General features: G+C 30.4%; 1 pseudogene; it reads left to right on the forward strand.

Annotated features, from left to right (window-relative positions):
• The first annotated feature begins 13,781 nt into the window (after positions 1-13,781).
• On the forward strand, positions 13,782-18,217 carry LOC126724392 (cytochrome P450 CYP72A219-like; annotated as a pseudogene).
• The last annotated feature ends 783 nt before the right edge of the window (positions 18,218-19,000 follow it).

Consider the following 19,000-nt stretch of genomic DNA (forward strand, 5'->3'; position numbering starts at 1 on the left):
TACTTGTGTTTTTCTTTAAGCTCTTGAAACACCTAAAGAGATTACCAAGTTCTTGACATCAATCTTGATCTTGATAACCTTAAGTGTGAATAAAGGTAAACACCTTTAGATCTCACAAAAGATTCACACACACAACATATCAACAACCTCTAAAACGTGACTAGAGTTTTTTCTTTTATACTTGAAGCAAAACATAAAACCCTACACGTCATATGGGCTTGGCTGAGTTGGAAATTTTGTAGAAAAAACAATTTGCACAAGGTTCAATCGATCAAGTCTAATTTTCAATCAATCGAGCCTTGCAAATTTAGTCCAGTAAATTCTACAATCACTTTATTCCAACTTTACACATAAATACACTTTGAGCGGCCTAAATCTAGACTCTATGTTTTGATCATGGTTTGCCAACACATTACACTTTGAAGTTCTTATACATTTAGTTCCTAAAGTCATAGAACCTAACAAACTCCCCCTTTGGCAATTCATGACAAAACACATCACAAAACTGAAATGCTCAAAGTTACAAACAACCCTTGTGACTAATGCTCCTATGAGTTTTTCTACTCTTTTCATTCAACCAAAGATTGAATGAAAAGAGTAGAAATACTCATAGGAGCATTAGTCACAAGGGCATACAAAAATGCACATCTCTTAATAGGAATGGTGTGCAAGTGAAAGATAGGCCAAATAGAATGACAAGAAATCTAGAAGAACAAATAATTGAGCTTAGTAAGCTCAAGAGAGGTAACACGAGGATTAGTACCCCACTAAATGAAAGTACCAGTGATGTAAGACATAACGTCATCAGGAGAAAGGGTCTCAGTGTATAGGTAGACAGGCTGTTGTACCAAAGGTACACCAAAAGTAGTGGCCACTACAGAAGGTGTAATGACATACTCTTCACCCCTTATCCAACTCATCACATACTGGGCGTTGGAATCATCGGAGTGGACAAAGAGGTTCAAATAGAACTTTCTAATCAATGCAGCTAGAGGAGGATGATCTATATCCAAAAGAGGCAAGCAACCCCTACGCTCAAAGTTCCTACAGATTTCCATATCTAACTTATCTAGTATGACCTTACGCTCAGCTCAGATAGACCTAAACATGTTAAGCTTCTCATAGGTTTCTTGGTTTTTCTCAAACCTAAACCTATCACTCTCGAAAGCCGAGGAAGAGGAGGTGGTGGTTTTCTTTGCCCTTGTCTTTCTAACCATGATACTAAGGGTTGGAAAGAAAAGACCAAAAAAAAAAAAAAAAAAAAAAAAAAAAAAAAAAAAAAACAAAACAAAAACAAAGAAACCATGGGCATACTGCATTAGAGAGGGTTAGAGACAAAAATATAGAAAATAACAATCTATATGATGCATGACATGAATGCACATATGATGCATGCTCTAATGCATTGAAAATTGTTCAATTTTACTTTATAAACCAACAATTGACTTGAACATAGAGTATTAGTTGAAAAACCCCAAATTTTGAAAAACCTAATTTCAAAAATCAAATAAAATTGATCAATTAAGCATTACACTAGTTAAATAACATCATATAATGACATAATCAATCAATTACACAAGTCAAATTTACCAATCTAAGACCAATTGAACAAAATCCCCAATTTCATTTAGTTTCAAGCCCTAGAAATTCAAATTTTTCTCAAAACACAAGATTAATCAAATTAAAGCATGAGAATCACATGTATATGATCTAGGGACAAAAACCCAATTATTGAAATTGAAGAAAAACAACCCAAACATTAAAATCCCTAAAAATCTTATGTTCGGAAATCACATGAAAAATGCATGAAAAATGTGAATTAATTGAAAAATAAGGGTTAAAAAAGACTTACTAGTACTAGAAGACAAAAAACCCTTGAAAGATTGAGGCAGAAAATGACAAAGAAATTTAAATTGGATTGGTCAAGGAGAGAAAGTGAGGAAAAGTTTGAAATGAAGCATTTTTTATAAATCTCAACTTTCGAATTTCGATTAGTCGAAAATTAGATTTGATCGATCGAAAAACATATTCGATTGATCCAACATCAATCGAGCACCGATTGAGCCAAACAGATTCAAACCTAAATTTTTATTGCATTTTCGATCGGTCGAGAGACAAATTCAATCAATCAAAAATCTGGAAAAATCAAATTTTTGAAAAAGAAAACATCTTAACATAGAAACTTCTCAAAGCACAAGATTTCATGAATGAAATGCATGTGTATGAGATTAAAAGTTTTTCAAAAACAAATGGATTTCAAGCAGATCTTTCAAAAACAAGTTTTTCAATCAATTTGTCCTCAAAACTCAAACATTAAATATATTTTGCATTAGAATCAAGGAACATTTAATCTTAAATGGCCACAACAAGGTCACACACAATATCATGTACTAAATTTAGCAAGGAATAACTTGTGTAGTATGTGCAACTAGCAATAGCATGAGATACATGTGAGGTGATATGTAGATAGTAATCAATCACAATTTTTACAAAATTCATCACATAAATTTGAAAGTGACTACCAATTTTATTTCATTTTGAATTTATTATAGCCCAATAATGTACACACCAATTTTATTATTTAAACCGAGGCTATATCTTATGTTCTTTTTATGCATGTGCTACACTTTCTCGAGCACAAAATCATATGAAATGCACTAAGGTGTTCATGATTGGCGAGTAAATAGTGGTGAGATGGTTATTTATGCCTTTCTCTTATGATTTTTTAGTCCTTACAATAAAAAACATGTGAGTTCAAAATCAAGATCATGTGATCAAAAACTATAAACAACTTCCACACAACATGCACTACATAACTAACACTAGCAAAGTACAGTAAAATAAGCTCATCCAAGATAATCAAGGTACACAAACATGTTATGTAAAAATAATATGGCCAACCTTGATTACAAGTCCAAGAAAAATAATGCAAAACACATTTTTCCTTCCTTTCCCTTTTCTTTTTTTTTTTATTTTTTATTTTTTTTAAGGAATAAAAAAAACAACCTATCATGAAATGCAATGAAAATCCTTAAAAAAAAAAAATGCAAAAGGAGAGAGGTCACAAAGAATATTGAGATGAAGCACAAGGACCATGTCAGAAAGACTCAATTAGATTGAGCCTTTTACATCCAAAACCTTTTAGATGCAACTCTTGAATTGGAGTTATCTATATATATATATATATATATATATATAACCGAAGCCTCTGAAACTCTCACAATTTTTCATGTCACCACTATTTTATTTTTATTTTTATTTTAGATTTTATATCTTATATATTTATTATTTCTCTTTAATGTGTAATTATCTTATCAAGTGTTACAATAGTTTAGTTTAAGTAAAACTCTATTAGATATATGTCTCAAAACCTTGAAAATTCTACTTCAACTAAAATTCTATAACAAAAATAATATATCCAAGTCAAACAATGTGGAAAAGCGGATTTAGTTATATTTGAAGCGAAGTTCCTCCCGAAGGATCTCAAGAAGCAATCCTAATTTATACTTCTGGTTAATTGGCATGATCCAGTTTCTGACGTGATAAGTATATGGTGCAAGAGAGTAAATCTTTTGTATGCATGCGCAACCGAAGCCTTTGAAACTCCCACAATTTTCCACGTCACCACTATTTTATTTTTATTTTTATTTTAGATTTTATATCTTATATATTTATTATTTCTCTTTAATGTGTAATTATCTTATCAAGTGTTACAATAGTTTAGTTTAAGTAAAACTTTATTAGATATATGTCTCAAGACCTTGAAAATTCTACTTCAACTAAAATTCTATAACAAAAATAATATATCCAAGTCAAACAATGTGGAAAAGTGGATTTAGTTATATTTGAAGTGAAGTTCCTCCTGAAGGGTCTCAAAAAGCAATCCTAATTTATACTTCTGGTTAATTGGCATGATCCAGTTTCTAACGTGATAAGTATATGGTGCAAGAGAGTAAATCTTTTGTATGCATGCGCATGTCCCGTATGTCAAAATAGAAATTGAAAGTAATATACCTCATCAGTATATATATAAATATACTTTAGCAATACGTTTCAATATTTCACTATAATTTTTTTTTTTTTTAAGAATGCACTATAAACTTTTCAGTTTGTGTTTTCCAGCAATATGTTTTAGTTAGTGTTTTACTTTATTTACTTTTTTATAACAGTTTTTAACTTTATCTCTCTCTCTCTCTCTCTCTCTCTCTCTCTATATATATATATATATATATAATCAAAATCTCTGAAACTCTCACAATTATTATTTTTGTTTAGTCCAAACTTAACAAGGAGTGAAACTCTATCTCTCTAACAAGTCCAATTTAAACTCAAACTCATCATTATCAGTTTTTTTTTTTAAACAAAACTATTTTTGTTTAATTCAAACTTAACAAGTAGTGCTATTTTTCTAACAAGTCCAAGTTAAACTCAAACTCAAACTCAAACTTAAACTCAAACATTGTTAATTTATAAATTTTCCCAATACTAATTGAAATCTTAAATGTGAAGTTCAAAAGTTGTTAGAAAGATTGAGCCTATCTAAATCCCCAAACTTATCATATTCTACATGGCATATATATAGACCAGCAAGTGTCTCTCAACCTCACACGCTCAAAGGAAGGAGAAAAAACAATGGCAAAACATAGAATTGGGTATATTGGGGTCGTGAGACCAAGCAGTAAGGGTAGTTCAATCAAAAGAATAATGGCAAATAAATCATTAACACTATAAAAGCTGAGTAGAGGTATGAACTCTTCTTATGTTATTTTCTTCTCCTCTATTTTATTTAAAAAAAAAATTATTTTATGATTTTTCATGTATTTTTTAAAAAGTAATTTTCATATATGAACCACCAAACTCGCTTTAGCCTTTTTTTACAAGATAAAAAGTTTGTAATAATTGAAATTATTCTTTTGAATGTAACTCATCTTTCTCTTATATTTCTCTATTGTTTAGTCATATATATTTTGTTTTGTTTCAATAATTCCTAAGCAGTGAATCATCTGATTCTTCAATACTTTTTAGTCTTTCAGAAGTTTTAATATCTGAATTTTTGAGTTATTTTTTTGCATTATCTGAAATTGTAACACAAATTAAAGTCATACAAGAGCAAATGGTGTAATTTCTTAATCAATTTTAAATTTTATAAAATTATTTTAATCTACCTTACAAATAGCTAGGTTCCCGTTTATAGTACGAGTTAGCGACTAGTAATTCATATTAGAATGATTAGCAACTCCAGAATTGGTATAAAGGTTTAACTCCTTTACCAACTCACCAATAAGTACTATAGGATTTTGTCCTTGAGGCGCAGGTACTTTTGGTTTATTTGCTCGCTTTGCAGCATATAACTTAAAACAGTTTAGACGAATATGTCCAGTCTTTCCACAAAAATGACAAACCCATAAAGGTCTATCATGCAACTTATCCTTAGGAAGAGGAGGATTCTTAGGTGTGGACTCTTTAAGATCAACCCTAATCTTCCTAGGAGGTGATGTAACTTCTATTGGTTTGACAATCTCACTCTTGGGGGGCTCAGAAGAAGAAACAAAGTTTGTGGAATGAGTTTCAGACACAGAGATGCTATCTTCGAAACCTAGACCAGTTTTGTCTAAGGGAGACTTTTGAATACTCAACATGTGATCAAGTTTAGAACTAGCAGACCTATTTATTTGTTTTCTAGCAACAAATAATTCTAGTCCCAAGTTCTTAATTTTATCAAGCAATAACATGTTTTTAGTCTTCACCTTATCAATCAATTCATTAGCATCAAACAACTTCAACAACAAAATTTTCTTATCAAGTTCAAGAGAAGCAATTTTATTTAAACCTAAGTCAACATTCATAGCATCCTTTGCAACAACCTTGCAAAACTTATTATAGGCTTCTTGCAATCAGCATTCTCAGAGAGTTCTCCATCAGAAGGGTTCTCATCAATCACAACACTTTCATCAACTATAGTAGTAGCTATGAAAGCAATGAAGTTTCCATCCTCATCACTACCAGACTCATGATCAGAAACTTTATCATCACTAAGGGTTACAACCATAGCTTTATCCTTTGATCTCAAGAATGTGGGATATTCTGATTTCACATGACCATACTCTTGACAACCAAAACATTGTTGACCCATGGAATTATTAGAGGTTTGACCTACTCTTTCTTTAGATTTATCAGTATTATTCTTTAGTGGGTTCATTCCTCTTAAAATTCCTAGGTTCAGCATTATTTTTGCCTCTTGCCCTTCTGTTTTTATTCCTAAGAAAGTTTTTAAAGTTTTTGGCAAGATATGCAATCTCTGTAGAAGAGAGTTCATCATCAAATCCATTACCATTAACATCATCAACTGACTTAAAAGCCATTGATTTGGATTTTTTTGTCTTAGGTAGGTCTAGTTCATAGGACTGGAGAGATCCTACAAGCTCATCAATAGGAATGGAGTCCACATCCTTGCTTTCAGTAATGACAATCACTTTGGGTCTAAAATCCTCAGTCAAGGATCTAAGAATCTTCCTAACAATCTTAGGTTGATCATAAATTTCGCCCAAATTATAAGCAGAGTTAACAATATCATTCAGTTTAACATAGAATTCATCAAAACATTCATCATCAGACATTCTAATACTTTCAAATCTAGTAGTTAATTGCTGTAGTTTGTTAATCTTAGCTGCCTTTGTGTCTTCATGCACAATTTGGAGAATATTCAATGCAGTATGAGCAACCTCAACATTTGAGATCCTCTTGAATTCCTCCATAGAAACAGTATTAAAAATAGCATTCATGGCTTTGCTATTAAAAGTAGCTGCTTCTTTCTGAGAAGTTTGCCACTCGCTTACAGGAGTAGTCGGTTTCTCCTATCCGTATTCAACGGAATTGCAAACTCTCTCATCAATAGATTTCAAGAATGTTTTCATCCTTACTTTCCAGTAGGCATAGTTATTCCCATCAAAGTGAGATGGATTCACAAGAGAGTAATCATGTTCCATGACAACAGGGGTCAAGGATCAACTCTTAGATCAAAGGATCTAAATATAATAGCTAACCCGCTCTAATACCACTTGTACGTTTTTAGACCCCTTTAGTCATAAGTTGTTTAACCTAGTTATTTAGCCAAGTGAATATTTAGATAAATTATTTAGATCTAGGTTAACATAATCAAATCATATCATGTAAACAATGCGGAAAAGTAAAAAACACAATGATATGATAACCTAGGAAAACCAAACTAGTAAAAAACCTGGAGAGGATATAACTTAACTATCCTTAAGGTAAAACAGATTCACTATGAAAGAATTGAAGTTTTTATAATAAGACTTAGACCACTAATATCCTATTGCTACCTCCTTAATCCACAGCAACCACAAGTTCTCCTACTTGTGATTTTCTTTAAGCTCTTGAAACACCAATTGAAAAGATCACCAAGTTCTTGACATCAATTTTGATCTTGATAACCCTAAGTATGTATGAAAGTAAACACCTCTAGATCTTACAGAAGATTCACACACATAGCATATCAACAACCTCTAAAACGTGGCTAGGCTTTTTCCTTTTATACTTGAAGCAAAACATAAAACCCTACACGTCATATGGGCTTGGGCTGAGTTGGAAATTCTACAGAAAAAACAATCTGCACAAGATTTGATCGATCGAGTATAATTTTCGATCAATTGAGCCTTGCAGATTTAGTCCAGTAAATTCTGCAATCATTCAATTCCAACTTTACACATAAACACAGTTTGAGTAGTCTAAATCTAGACTCTATATTTTGATCATGGTTTGCCAACACATTACACATTGAAGTTCTAATACATTTAGTTCCTAAAGTCTTTGAACCTAACAATATATGCAAACTTGACATTATATGACCCATAAATAGATGCATGCAAACAACCTAGGCATAATCAGTTAAGACTATACAATATAGATCTCAATAATATAAAAATCAGCATGCAATTTGTTTTCATGTTTTAAGGTATTTTGAACTCAAATCAACCTTAAGAGTACGGAAAATACTTACACATTTATTATCCACCATAACTCTTTAAAAAAAATTCCAATTTTTAGCAATTCACATATCAAGAAAAATAGCATATTCTAAAATGTACAAAACTCATAAATTAATAAATCAATTTTTAAATCAAGTTAAGTACCCAATTTAACAAAGTGTATGTGTGTTGTTTCTAAAAAACAATGAGAGATATGACTGGAAAAATGCAAGATGGATAAAGAAAATAATGCAATGCATGTGGATCCAATCACAAATGATGCACGAAAAGACTGATTGGTTAAAAACTGAAATTTTCAAATTTCAATCGGTTGAAAGGAATCGAGCATCAATCGAAAAAAATTTCTGGGAATTTTCGATCGGTCGAGCATTGATTAGGCATCAGTCGAAAGAGGCAGAGAGTTTTGAACACAAAACCTCACAGGTTCGATTAGTTGAGGGAGATTTTTGATCAGTTGAAGCAATGAAAAATTTTTAAACTTAAAAATCTAGAAATTTTATGCAAAAAAACAACTTAAAAAAAATGTTTTTAAGACTCGATGTACATGAACATGATCCAAAAAAGTTTTAAAAACATGATGTCTCTTAAATGTAAATATCAAAATCAATCAAGAAGTTAAAACCACAAGATTTAAACTTCTAAACAAATTTTTCTTCAAATTCCCAATCAAAAAAAAAAAAAAAAAGAAATTGTATGTACACATTAGTTCATATGCAATTAAAGATGGCCAAACTAGACACCATGCACAATCTTATGTATAGAATTTAGCATTGATTTGCGTGTAGTGTGTGCAACTAGTAAGTGTACAAAGTACAGAAAATGTGATATGCAATTAAACAAATTTTCTACATCATCATTCACATAGGTTTGAAAGTGACTATCATCTATAGAGTTACATCATATCACTTTTACATCTTCTAGAAAACACGTTTGCAATCATGTATAAGCATTTTGATTCTTTTTGCTTTTTCTTTTTCTCTTGATTTTTTTTTTCTTTTGAGTACAATCAAAGATATCATGCACAGGCATATAGGAGATAGAAAAGAAATACCCTTGTTACACTTTTTTTTTTTTTTTTATATTATAAAATAACATCTCATTTTATCTTGTTATGCAAGTGCTACACCTTACTGAGCCCAGCTTTTATGATTTGCACACAGGTGTTCATAATTAGAGAGTAATAGTGGTAAGATGGTTATTTATGCCTTTCTCTTAGGATTTTCTAGTCCTTACAATCAAAATATGTGACATCAAAATCAAGATCGTTTGTTTAAAAACTATAAACAACTCACACAATTAAGCACTACATAGCACAAACTAGCCAAGTGCAAAAATTTCATTGGCCAACCATAATTACACACTTGGTGGTATGCAAGACGAAACAATAAAAAATCTTTTTGGATTTTCAAAATATTTTTACTATGACCAAAAACAAAGCACATATTATGCTAAATGAATAAAAATGCAATAGCAATGCATAACAGTGCTCAACTAAGCTATAGAGGGTCCACAAACAAGAAATATCAATTTCTTAATTAATCTATGTGTATATGTACATTCTAGTATATACTTACACAAAATCAGAAATATCAAGCATGTTCTAAGTTAAGAGAGATATTATAATTCATGTAATCCTCAAAATATATATATATATATATATACAAGACAAAAAATAAAATATTTTTGTCTTTTTGAAAATTTTCATTGTTTTTGGATTTTTTTTAAAATAATCAAAACAACCTAAGAAAATAAAACAACTAAAAACAAAAAGTAAACATGTCCACAAATAATTGAAAGAATTAAATCAAGGACAATTAAACAACCCTCACCTTAGCAAATCTTTTCTAACCCATATAGCACGCGTCTTTGGCTTTGTAGGTGAAAAACCATGAGAAACAAAGTGTATTTGAGGGATTACACACTTCTTCTGAGAGAGACTAAAATCTTGCAAATTCCTTTCACAGGCCAACATTTTTTAAAGCATATGAAATAATTTATCAAGACTTGTAGCAGGAAATATATCATTTCATATTCTAGATTGAAACACAGAATGCTTAAATTTCAATTTATGATAGTTAGAATGAATGTGACTAATAACACCACAAAAGTGATAGACATGAACAAATTTAGAAACATCACTATTCCAAACGACAAATCTAGTCTTAGATTTTGGTTTTTGCCTTAACAAAGAACAATTTGGTCTAATGTGACCAACAACACTACAAAGGTGATAGGAAGGCACAAAAACAAATTTCTTTTGCACTCAAGCAATAGGTTTAAACATAGATTTAGAAATTTTAGCGTCTACATCAGAACTTTTTTCTGTGTCTAACCTAGCAAAATAAGCATTTTTCTTATGATTCCTCTTGAAAGGAGGAATATAAACTTTGTTATCTTTAGGCTTAAGAGGAATAGAAACAGAAACAAATTTGTTATCAACAACAAGTTTGGTATTAGACAAATTGTCAAATTTAGCTTCAGACTCAGCTATCTTTTGTTCCAAACTTTTCATCTTTTCCTCTTAAAAGGAAAATTGATTTCTCAAAAATTTATTCTTTTTATTAGATTCATGTAATCTCATAATCGATTCCTCTTTTTCAAGATTAGCCAATTTGAACTCTTCCTTGAATTTCTTAGTGATTTTCATAGATTTAAACAATTCCTTACGAAGAGTTTCACAATCATTAATAAAATCAACAGAAACATTAGTGTCCTTTTTATTCAAAACATCACAGCTAAAAGTAGTAAGACACTTAAAATTATCCATGCTAGTAGGGATCAAGGATCTCTCTCAGAACATTAATCCAATCATAGTGAACCTACTCTGATACCACTTGTTTGTTCGTTTAAACCCTGCACACTCAGATTGTTTAACCTAATTAATTAACTAAGTTGATATTTAGGTTGATTTTTCAGATCTAGGGTAAACACAAACAATAATATTACTTAGTGTGGAAAAGTAAAGAAGGCAAGCAATATGATGACCCAGAATAACCAATGAAACCAACAGTTTCAAGGTAAAAAACTTGGGAAGAATTTAACCTAATCTATCCTCAAGGCAACAAATTCACAATGATAGAATGGAAGATTTACAATAGTTACTGTTTGTAACTTTGAGATCCCACTAAAAGCACACATTATGCTAAATGATTAAAAATGCAAATGTAATGCATAGCAGTGCTTAACTAAGCTATAGAGGGTACACAAACAAGAAATATCAATTTCTTAATTAACCCTTGAGTAAATGTACAAACTAGTACATACTCATACAAAATCATATTTATCTCAAAATAATCATGCACTTAGTTGATCAATACATACTATTCAAGTTTCTCCACAATGTCAAGCATGTTCTAAATCAAGAGAGAGATATCATAATTCATGTAATCCTCAAGAAAAATAAAAACTAGACACAAAATAAAATATTTTTGTCTTTTTGAAAATTTTCAATGTTTTTGGATTTTTTTTTTTTAAAAAAAACCTAAAAAACAAAACAACCAAAAACATAAACAAAACATGTTCACAAACAATTGAAAGAATTAAATTTGGAACAAGTAAACAACACTCACCTTAGAGAATCTTTTCTCACCCATATAGCACAAGTCTTCGGCTTTGTAGGAGAAAATCCATGTGAAGTAGAGTGTATTTGAGGGATTACACCAATCTTCCAAGAAAGATTGAAATCCTGCAAATTCCTTTCACAAGCCTCAAAAAAATCAAATGAAATAATAGTGTCCTTTTTATTCAAAACATCACAATCAAAAATAGTAAGACACTTAAAATTATCGATGAGAACAGGGATCAAGGATCAACTCTAGGTATAATAACATAAATCAAGAGCTAACCCGCTTTGATACCACTTGTACGTTTTTAGACCCCTTAACATAAGTTGTTTAATCTAATTAATTAACCAAGTGAATAATTAGATTTATTATTCAGATCTAGGTTAAAACAATAACAATCATATCATGTAAAGCAACAAAAAAATAAATAACAAAACGATATGATGACTTAGGAAAACCAAATTGGTAAAAAATCTAGGGAGGATTTAATCTAACTATGCTCAAGGTAAAAAGCAAATCCACTATAGAGAATCGAAGTTTACAATAAGACTTAGACCACTAACATCTTATTGTTACCACATGTAGAACTTACTGACACGACCACATGCAAGCTCCGAATCCACAGACTCTTTCTCTATTAGGTCTTTGCAACACAAGCACCCACCCTTGTGATTAAAAAAAATAATAATAATAAATAAATAAATAATAAATAAACACATACACACACACACACACACACACACACACAAACTCTCCTATTTATGACTCCAAGACCACCCTTGAAGGTTTAGATCATTAGCACCTTTGATGACTAAAGAATGCAGCAACTTCTACAACACCAAATCTTGAGATTCTTCAAGGAATAACACAATTAGAAGATATGAGAGAGTTTTTGGGTACAAAACCCTAGATACAAAAAGAGACACACTCTTTTCTCTCTAAAAAGCCTTATAAAAACATGCTTAAGGTTTCCTTTATATACTAGTAGTGTTTTACTTGAAACCTAATACGTTTAAGTAGAGTTTGGGCTGAAATAGAATTCTGCAGATACGTGTTTTGATCGATCGAGCCTGTCTTTCGATTAATCAAACTAGGCAGTATCTGAACTCTTCTTTCTGCAACTTGTATATTCTTAAATCTTGATTTGTATTACCTTGAGCATTGTCTAATAATACTCATAGACTCTAGGATTTATATCTAAACAAGTTTATGTTCACGATTTGCTAATTGTTCTAAACTTTTAGAACCTAACAACCCCCAAACTTTAGGGGTGCAATTTCCTATTTACCCTTTTTTCTTTATTGTTCAAGCTTATTTAATCCCTTTAAAACATCGAAGTAAAATTGGTTTTTTTTTTTTTTTTTTTTTTTTAAGAGAAGAACATCGAAGTAAATTGGCAAAGCAAAATAGCTTGTACTAATAGTTGCCATAATCTTATATTAATAAATATTTTAATAAATACCTATTAATTATTATGAATTACGATAAGTATCTATTAAATAGTAATTATTAAAATAAATATCTATAAAAACACAATTATAATGAATAATCATTAAATAACTATGAATTATCAAATGTCATGTTTAATATATCATATATACAAATATAATCAAAATAAATTGTATTAATAACTATCATAATTATCAAATAATGTCTATTAAACAATATACAATGAACTTGGAATTTTGTAGTAGATCAATCAAAGTGAAAATTTAGAGATAAGAGAATGAAATTTATGACACTAAAAGAGATGAATGAAAGAAAAACTATAATACTAAAATAAAATAAGAAATAAAAATAGAAAGAGCCTTGTGATGAGGCTAGTAGTAATAAATGCCATAATCTTATATTAATAAGTTTTATAATAAATTCCTATTAATTATGATGAATTATGGTAAATATCTATTAATAGTAATTATTAAAATAAATATCTATAAAAACGCAATTATAATAAATACTCAGTAAAAACTATGAATTATCGAATTTCATGTTTAATATTTCATATACAAATATAATTAAAATAAATTTGTATTAATAATTATCATAATTATCAAATAAAGTCTATTAATAAATATACAATAAACTTGGAATTTTGTAGTAGATCAATCAAATTGAAAATTTAGAGGTAGAGAGAGATTTTCTCGAAAATAGGAACTATAAAAGGCATCCCCTCTAATTCATTTTATTCACACTCACTCTATTATCTCAAAACATGGAAATATCATTGCTTAGAATTGCAGTTTCCTTAGTTTCAATTGTTGTACTAATAACATGGGCATGGAGATTGGTGAATTGGGTGTGGCTAAGGCCAAAGAAGCTGGAGAGGTGCTTGAGAGAGCAAGGTCTGAGCGGCAACTCCTACCGGCTATTGTTTGGAGACTTGAAGGAGTGGTCTAAGATGAGTAGTCAAGCCAAGTCTAAACCCATCAACTTCACCCATGACATTGCACCACGTGTCTTCCCCTTGATCCATCAAGTTGTGACCAATTATAGTATGTTTACATGGATCTGCCTGATGAAATTTTATTTGTTTATTTTATTTTCATATAAACAAGACGCATGAGTTTTTATTTTCTGAAAGAATAAACAACTTAGATGCAGTTTTTTAAGTGCAATATATTAGATTCACGAATTTAATTTAAATATTTGTCTTCATTAGCCAGTACAGCATCAGTATATCTTTCCCAACAAGAGTTAATGCAATCCAGCTATTTGTTTAAATCTACGTGGAAAACCTATAGCCATTTGGTAATGTTATTCTAGTAACGTTATTTGTATTTTTTAAAAATACGTGTGGATGAAAAAGCGTGTAAAAATACGTGTAATGTTGTTTAAAAACTAAAAACTATTATTTAAGTACATGTACCAAACACCCCAAATATAGTATAGTACTTAATATATATATATTTTTTTCTACCAGTAAATAATGGGTTTTTTTTTTAGAAGCTAAATGATGGTTTTTAATCCTATTGACTAGCGTCCATATTTGGTGGGCCTTAATGAACCCATCATTAGATGAGGTTTGTCATGAATTTTGCGTTTGATGGATAAATTCGAATAATTCAAGTAGCTTGATGCCATCCTATTCCTATCACGGCAACACCACTACGAAATAATGGATTTTTTTTTTTTTTTTTCCTGGTATTCTTTTCTACTATTTTCTCTTTTTCCCGTGAATCTCTAATTCTCTATACAAGAATATTTTAAAACCTACTTTACTTCCCTAGGGGTAATCAGAGAATATCAAGTGCAACTTGACTTTTTCTAGATAGAAACCATTCTTTCTTCAAATGATGATCAATCACATTCCTTCTTACTATTGATACTGTTCAAGTGATAACTTTTCTAACTATCCTTGTGTTAAGATTTATATATTTATGGGAAAATACAATGTTTTTGTTTCTAAACTTTAGGCTATGAACAATTTAGTCACTAAAGTTTGATATGATTGTCGTTTTTAGTCCCTAACAAACTAAAAGCGAATGATTTTAGTTCTCCCAAACTTAAATTAATTTTTTTTAGTTCTTAATATATCTAATGAAGTGATGATATGCTAATTTTTAGTTTGGTCCCATTATCTATCGGACTAAAAACAATCTCTTTAAATTTTAGAAACTAAAAATTGCTGCTTAACCTTAGAGACAATCAGTATACATAAAGTCTTAAATATTTTCAACTAATGTAATTACACTTACAAATTATGAAATCCCAAAGAACTGATGTAATTCCAGTGATGTGTTTGTGTTAATTGATATCTTCATGAGTTTATCTATTTGCTTATGTCAACGACCAAAATTCATATGCTCTCTCAACTTGTCCTATAGTAACAAAATATATATATATATATGTGCAGGTAAAAATTCTTTTACAGGGAGGGGCCCCACACCCCTAGTGAACATTATGAACCCTGAACAGTTAAAAGAAATCTTCTCCAAGACATGAGACTTCCGAAGGCCATTTGGAAATCCATATATCAAGTTGCAAGGAAACGGACTTTCATGGCACGACGGTGAGAAATGGACAACACACAGAAAGATTATTAATCAAGCATTCCATCATGAGAAGTTGAAGGTTACTTTATTCTTAACATTTATTTGCTGTTCGTTTAATCACAATGGTGTTTGAAGTGAAACTAATGATTAAAATGGTGGTGAATATATTGTAGGTCATGTTACCTTTTCTCAAAATTTATTAAAACATTTTCTCGAATTTAATTACATCTTTTTCCAGGTGTGGATCCAACAAACGTAAAGTAAAAATATGTGCAAATATAGCATTTATATGTGTGCGCGTGTGAACATGTGCCTACTAAGTACAAACCACAGTTTTCACTGACATTTGGCTACAGCTTTTACTAGAATATACTTGAAATGTTCTTATATCTGGATATTTTAAATGCTTGCTGTATTTTTTTTCATGTAGTTTTTGTAATTAGATGTGCCTTATTGCTTCACATGTAGGTTTCTGCCAACTAAAATAAACAAGAGGATGAAAAAAATTGACAAAGAAATACAAGCTTCACTTAAAGGCATTATCAACAAAAGAGAGAAGGCAATAAAAGCGAGTGAAGCTAGAGCTGATGACTTACTAGGTATACTTCTTGAGTCCAACCTTAAAGAAATTCAAGAACATGGGAACAACAAGAACGTTGGAATGAATCTCCAAGATGTAATTGAGGAATGTAAGACATTTTATTTTGCGGGACAAGAGACAACTGCAGCTTTGCTTGTTTGGACGGTGATAATTCTGGGTAGGTAACCAAGTTGGCAAGCGCGTGCAAGAGAAGAGGTCCTACAAGTCTTTGGAAAAAACAAACCAGAATTTGATGGGTTGAATCACCTAAAAGTTGTGAGTACTTTTGATTTATTTACTTTGAATTTCTTTCTAGAAGAAATAGATTATTTCCTAAAGGATTTACACCATGCAGGTCCCTACATCATTTCTTTCTTACAGGAATATATCTTGATTATTATATTTGAACCTATTTAGTTAATTGAGGAAATTGCACCACCACAATTGTGGTTTTGAATCAATTTTGACCAGCTTGATTGGCTCTGTAAGATTGGTATTAATGCTATCTAAGTACATCATAGTCATCCCTGTGTATTTCTTGTGTATTTTCCATGTTTTGTATAGGGAAACAAAGGTAGGTAAAATCAATCATAAAAAAAAAAAAAAATTTATATATATATATATATATATGTGCAAAGATGAAGTTCTGCCAAGTGACGTATTTTATGCAAAGATGATTGAAATATTCTCAAGTATCATATCAGAGATAATAACAAATTAAATATTGACTTTTATTTTCATTTGGTTCAATATTTCAAGACTTTTCATCCCTTACACATACACACAAAACTCTTTGCATTTTAATTCACCATTTCACCTCTTGCACTTCTACCATTATATATATATATATATATATATATATATATATATAGACACACACACACACACCAATAGCCCTTCATGCTATCTCAGGTCAAATACACACTGATCAAAATTGATGTCATTTACCTTTAATCTTTAGATGAAACCTACCTAGTTCTAATATTGTGTTTCATCTAATCCTAACCCATATGAGTTTGATACAACTAAGGAAGGGAGGCTTGCATTTTATATTGAGTGACAACGACAATTATGATTTTGATGTTAAGGTCAGATGTTGTTGATTTGTGGGTTATGTAAATAATGTGATTGACTGTGGGTGTTTGGGATGTATATTTGTTTTTAGTATTAAGGAGAAAGAGAAAAATACATTCTTTATCAACTTTTATCCTATAATATTTCTCCATAGTTTTTTTTTTTTTTTAATATTTCTCATTACTTCAACTGAATAATTATAGTAGATATGTGTGTGTAATTTATAATTGTTACTTTTTATGATGAACTTATTACTAATAAAGTTCTTTAACATTTATGCTATAATACATATACAACATTCTCCAAAACTATCTTACATAAAATATTATAACATTATCTATGTATCATATGGGTATCTTACTAGTTATTATACAACGTACAGAAATGAGTTATTCAAATACATTCTATCATTAACAAGGTTGAAATTTTTATTTTTTAAACTTCTTTGAATTCAGCATTTTTTTCAAGGGCATTTACTTCTATCAAAGATTTATTAATTGAGTATGGTATGCATATCACTAATGCATTTTTACTCTATATATATCACAATGTGTCGTGCCATGCCACAGGTGACCATGATTTTGTTTGAGGTTCTAAGACTATATCCGCCAATAATTAATCTTTCTCGTACTGTTCATGTGGAAACAAAACTCGGAAATTTGTTTTTACCAGCTGGAATTGAAGTCTGCACACCGGCAATCCTTGTCCATCATGACCATGAACTTTGGGGTGATGATGCAAATGACTTCAATCCAGATAGGTTTGCAGAAGGAGTTTTGAAAGCAACAAGGGGTCAACTTTCATTTATCCCATTTGGATGGGGGCCTCGGGCCTCGGATATGCATTGGACAACATTTTTCTATGATAGAAGCGAAAATGACTCTATCAATGATTCTACAACGCTTCTCCTTTAAGTTGTCCCCATCTTATGCTCATTCTCCGCTCCCAACTATGATTCTTCAACCAGAATATGGTGCTCACATTATTCTACATAAGCTCTAGAATGCAAATTATCAGTTGTCAAACAAGATTTGGATTCATAACATAAGTAACATCTCATATATATTTATATTGATACTTTTGAAAAAGTGTTGTATCTTCCTTCCGCAGTCACTAATTTCCTTTAGTAATTGGCTTTTGAATGATATTACTGAAGTTGTTAAAAGAGAAAGTAATTCCGGTTTTATACTTAAAACTAACTTCTAGCCAGTGCCGACTCAATGGGTGAGCTAAATAGGTAACCGCCTAAGGCCCCCAATGAAAAAAGGTCCCTAAATTTTTACCAATAGAAGTATTAATTAAGTCCTAAATATTCACCAATAAATAAAAAAAATAGTTGTTTTTTATCAAAGAAAAACTAGTTAAAGAAAATATTTTCATTGGATGGGTCAATCATTTGATCTCTCACACATAAATGTTAAAAGAACTCATTAATCTTACACTAGTAAATAAATTTATACTCAAATTCTATTTAGAAATATCAAATATATAACTTTATTAAAATTTTCAATCATAATTTTTTAGTATTTGGTTACTTCATTCAATGAATAGTGTTTATTTTAGTTGTATAGTCGTTGAATAATGCAATGGGTTCATTTTAATTTGTAATTTTTTTCTTAAAAAATAGATTAAAAAAAAGTTGAATAAATATTCTTTTAATATTCAAAATATAAGAATAGACCTCACTTAAAATTATCGCCTTAGGCCCCACAATACCTTGAGCTAGCCCTGCTTCTATCCTATGTTTCAAAATAGTTCATGCTCTTTTGAAAGTACTAAGAGCAT

The sequence above is a fragment of the Quercus robur genome, chromosome 4, assembly GCF_932294415.1.
Source record: "Quercus robur chromosome 4, dhQueRobu3.1, whole genome shotgun sequence".
NCBI classification, from domain to species: Eukaryota; Viridiplantae; Streptophyta; class Magnoliopsida; order Fagales; family Fagaceae; genus Quercus; species Quercus robur.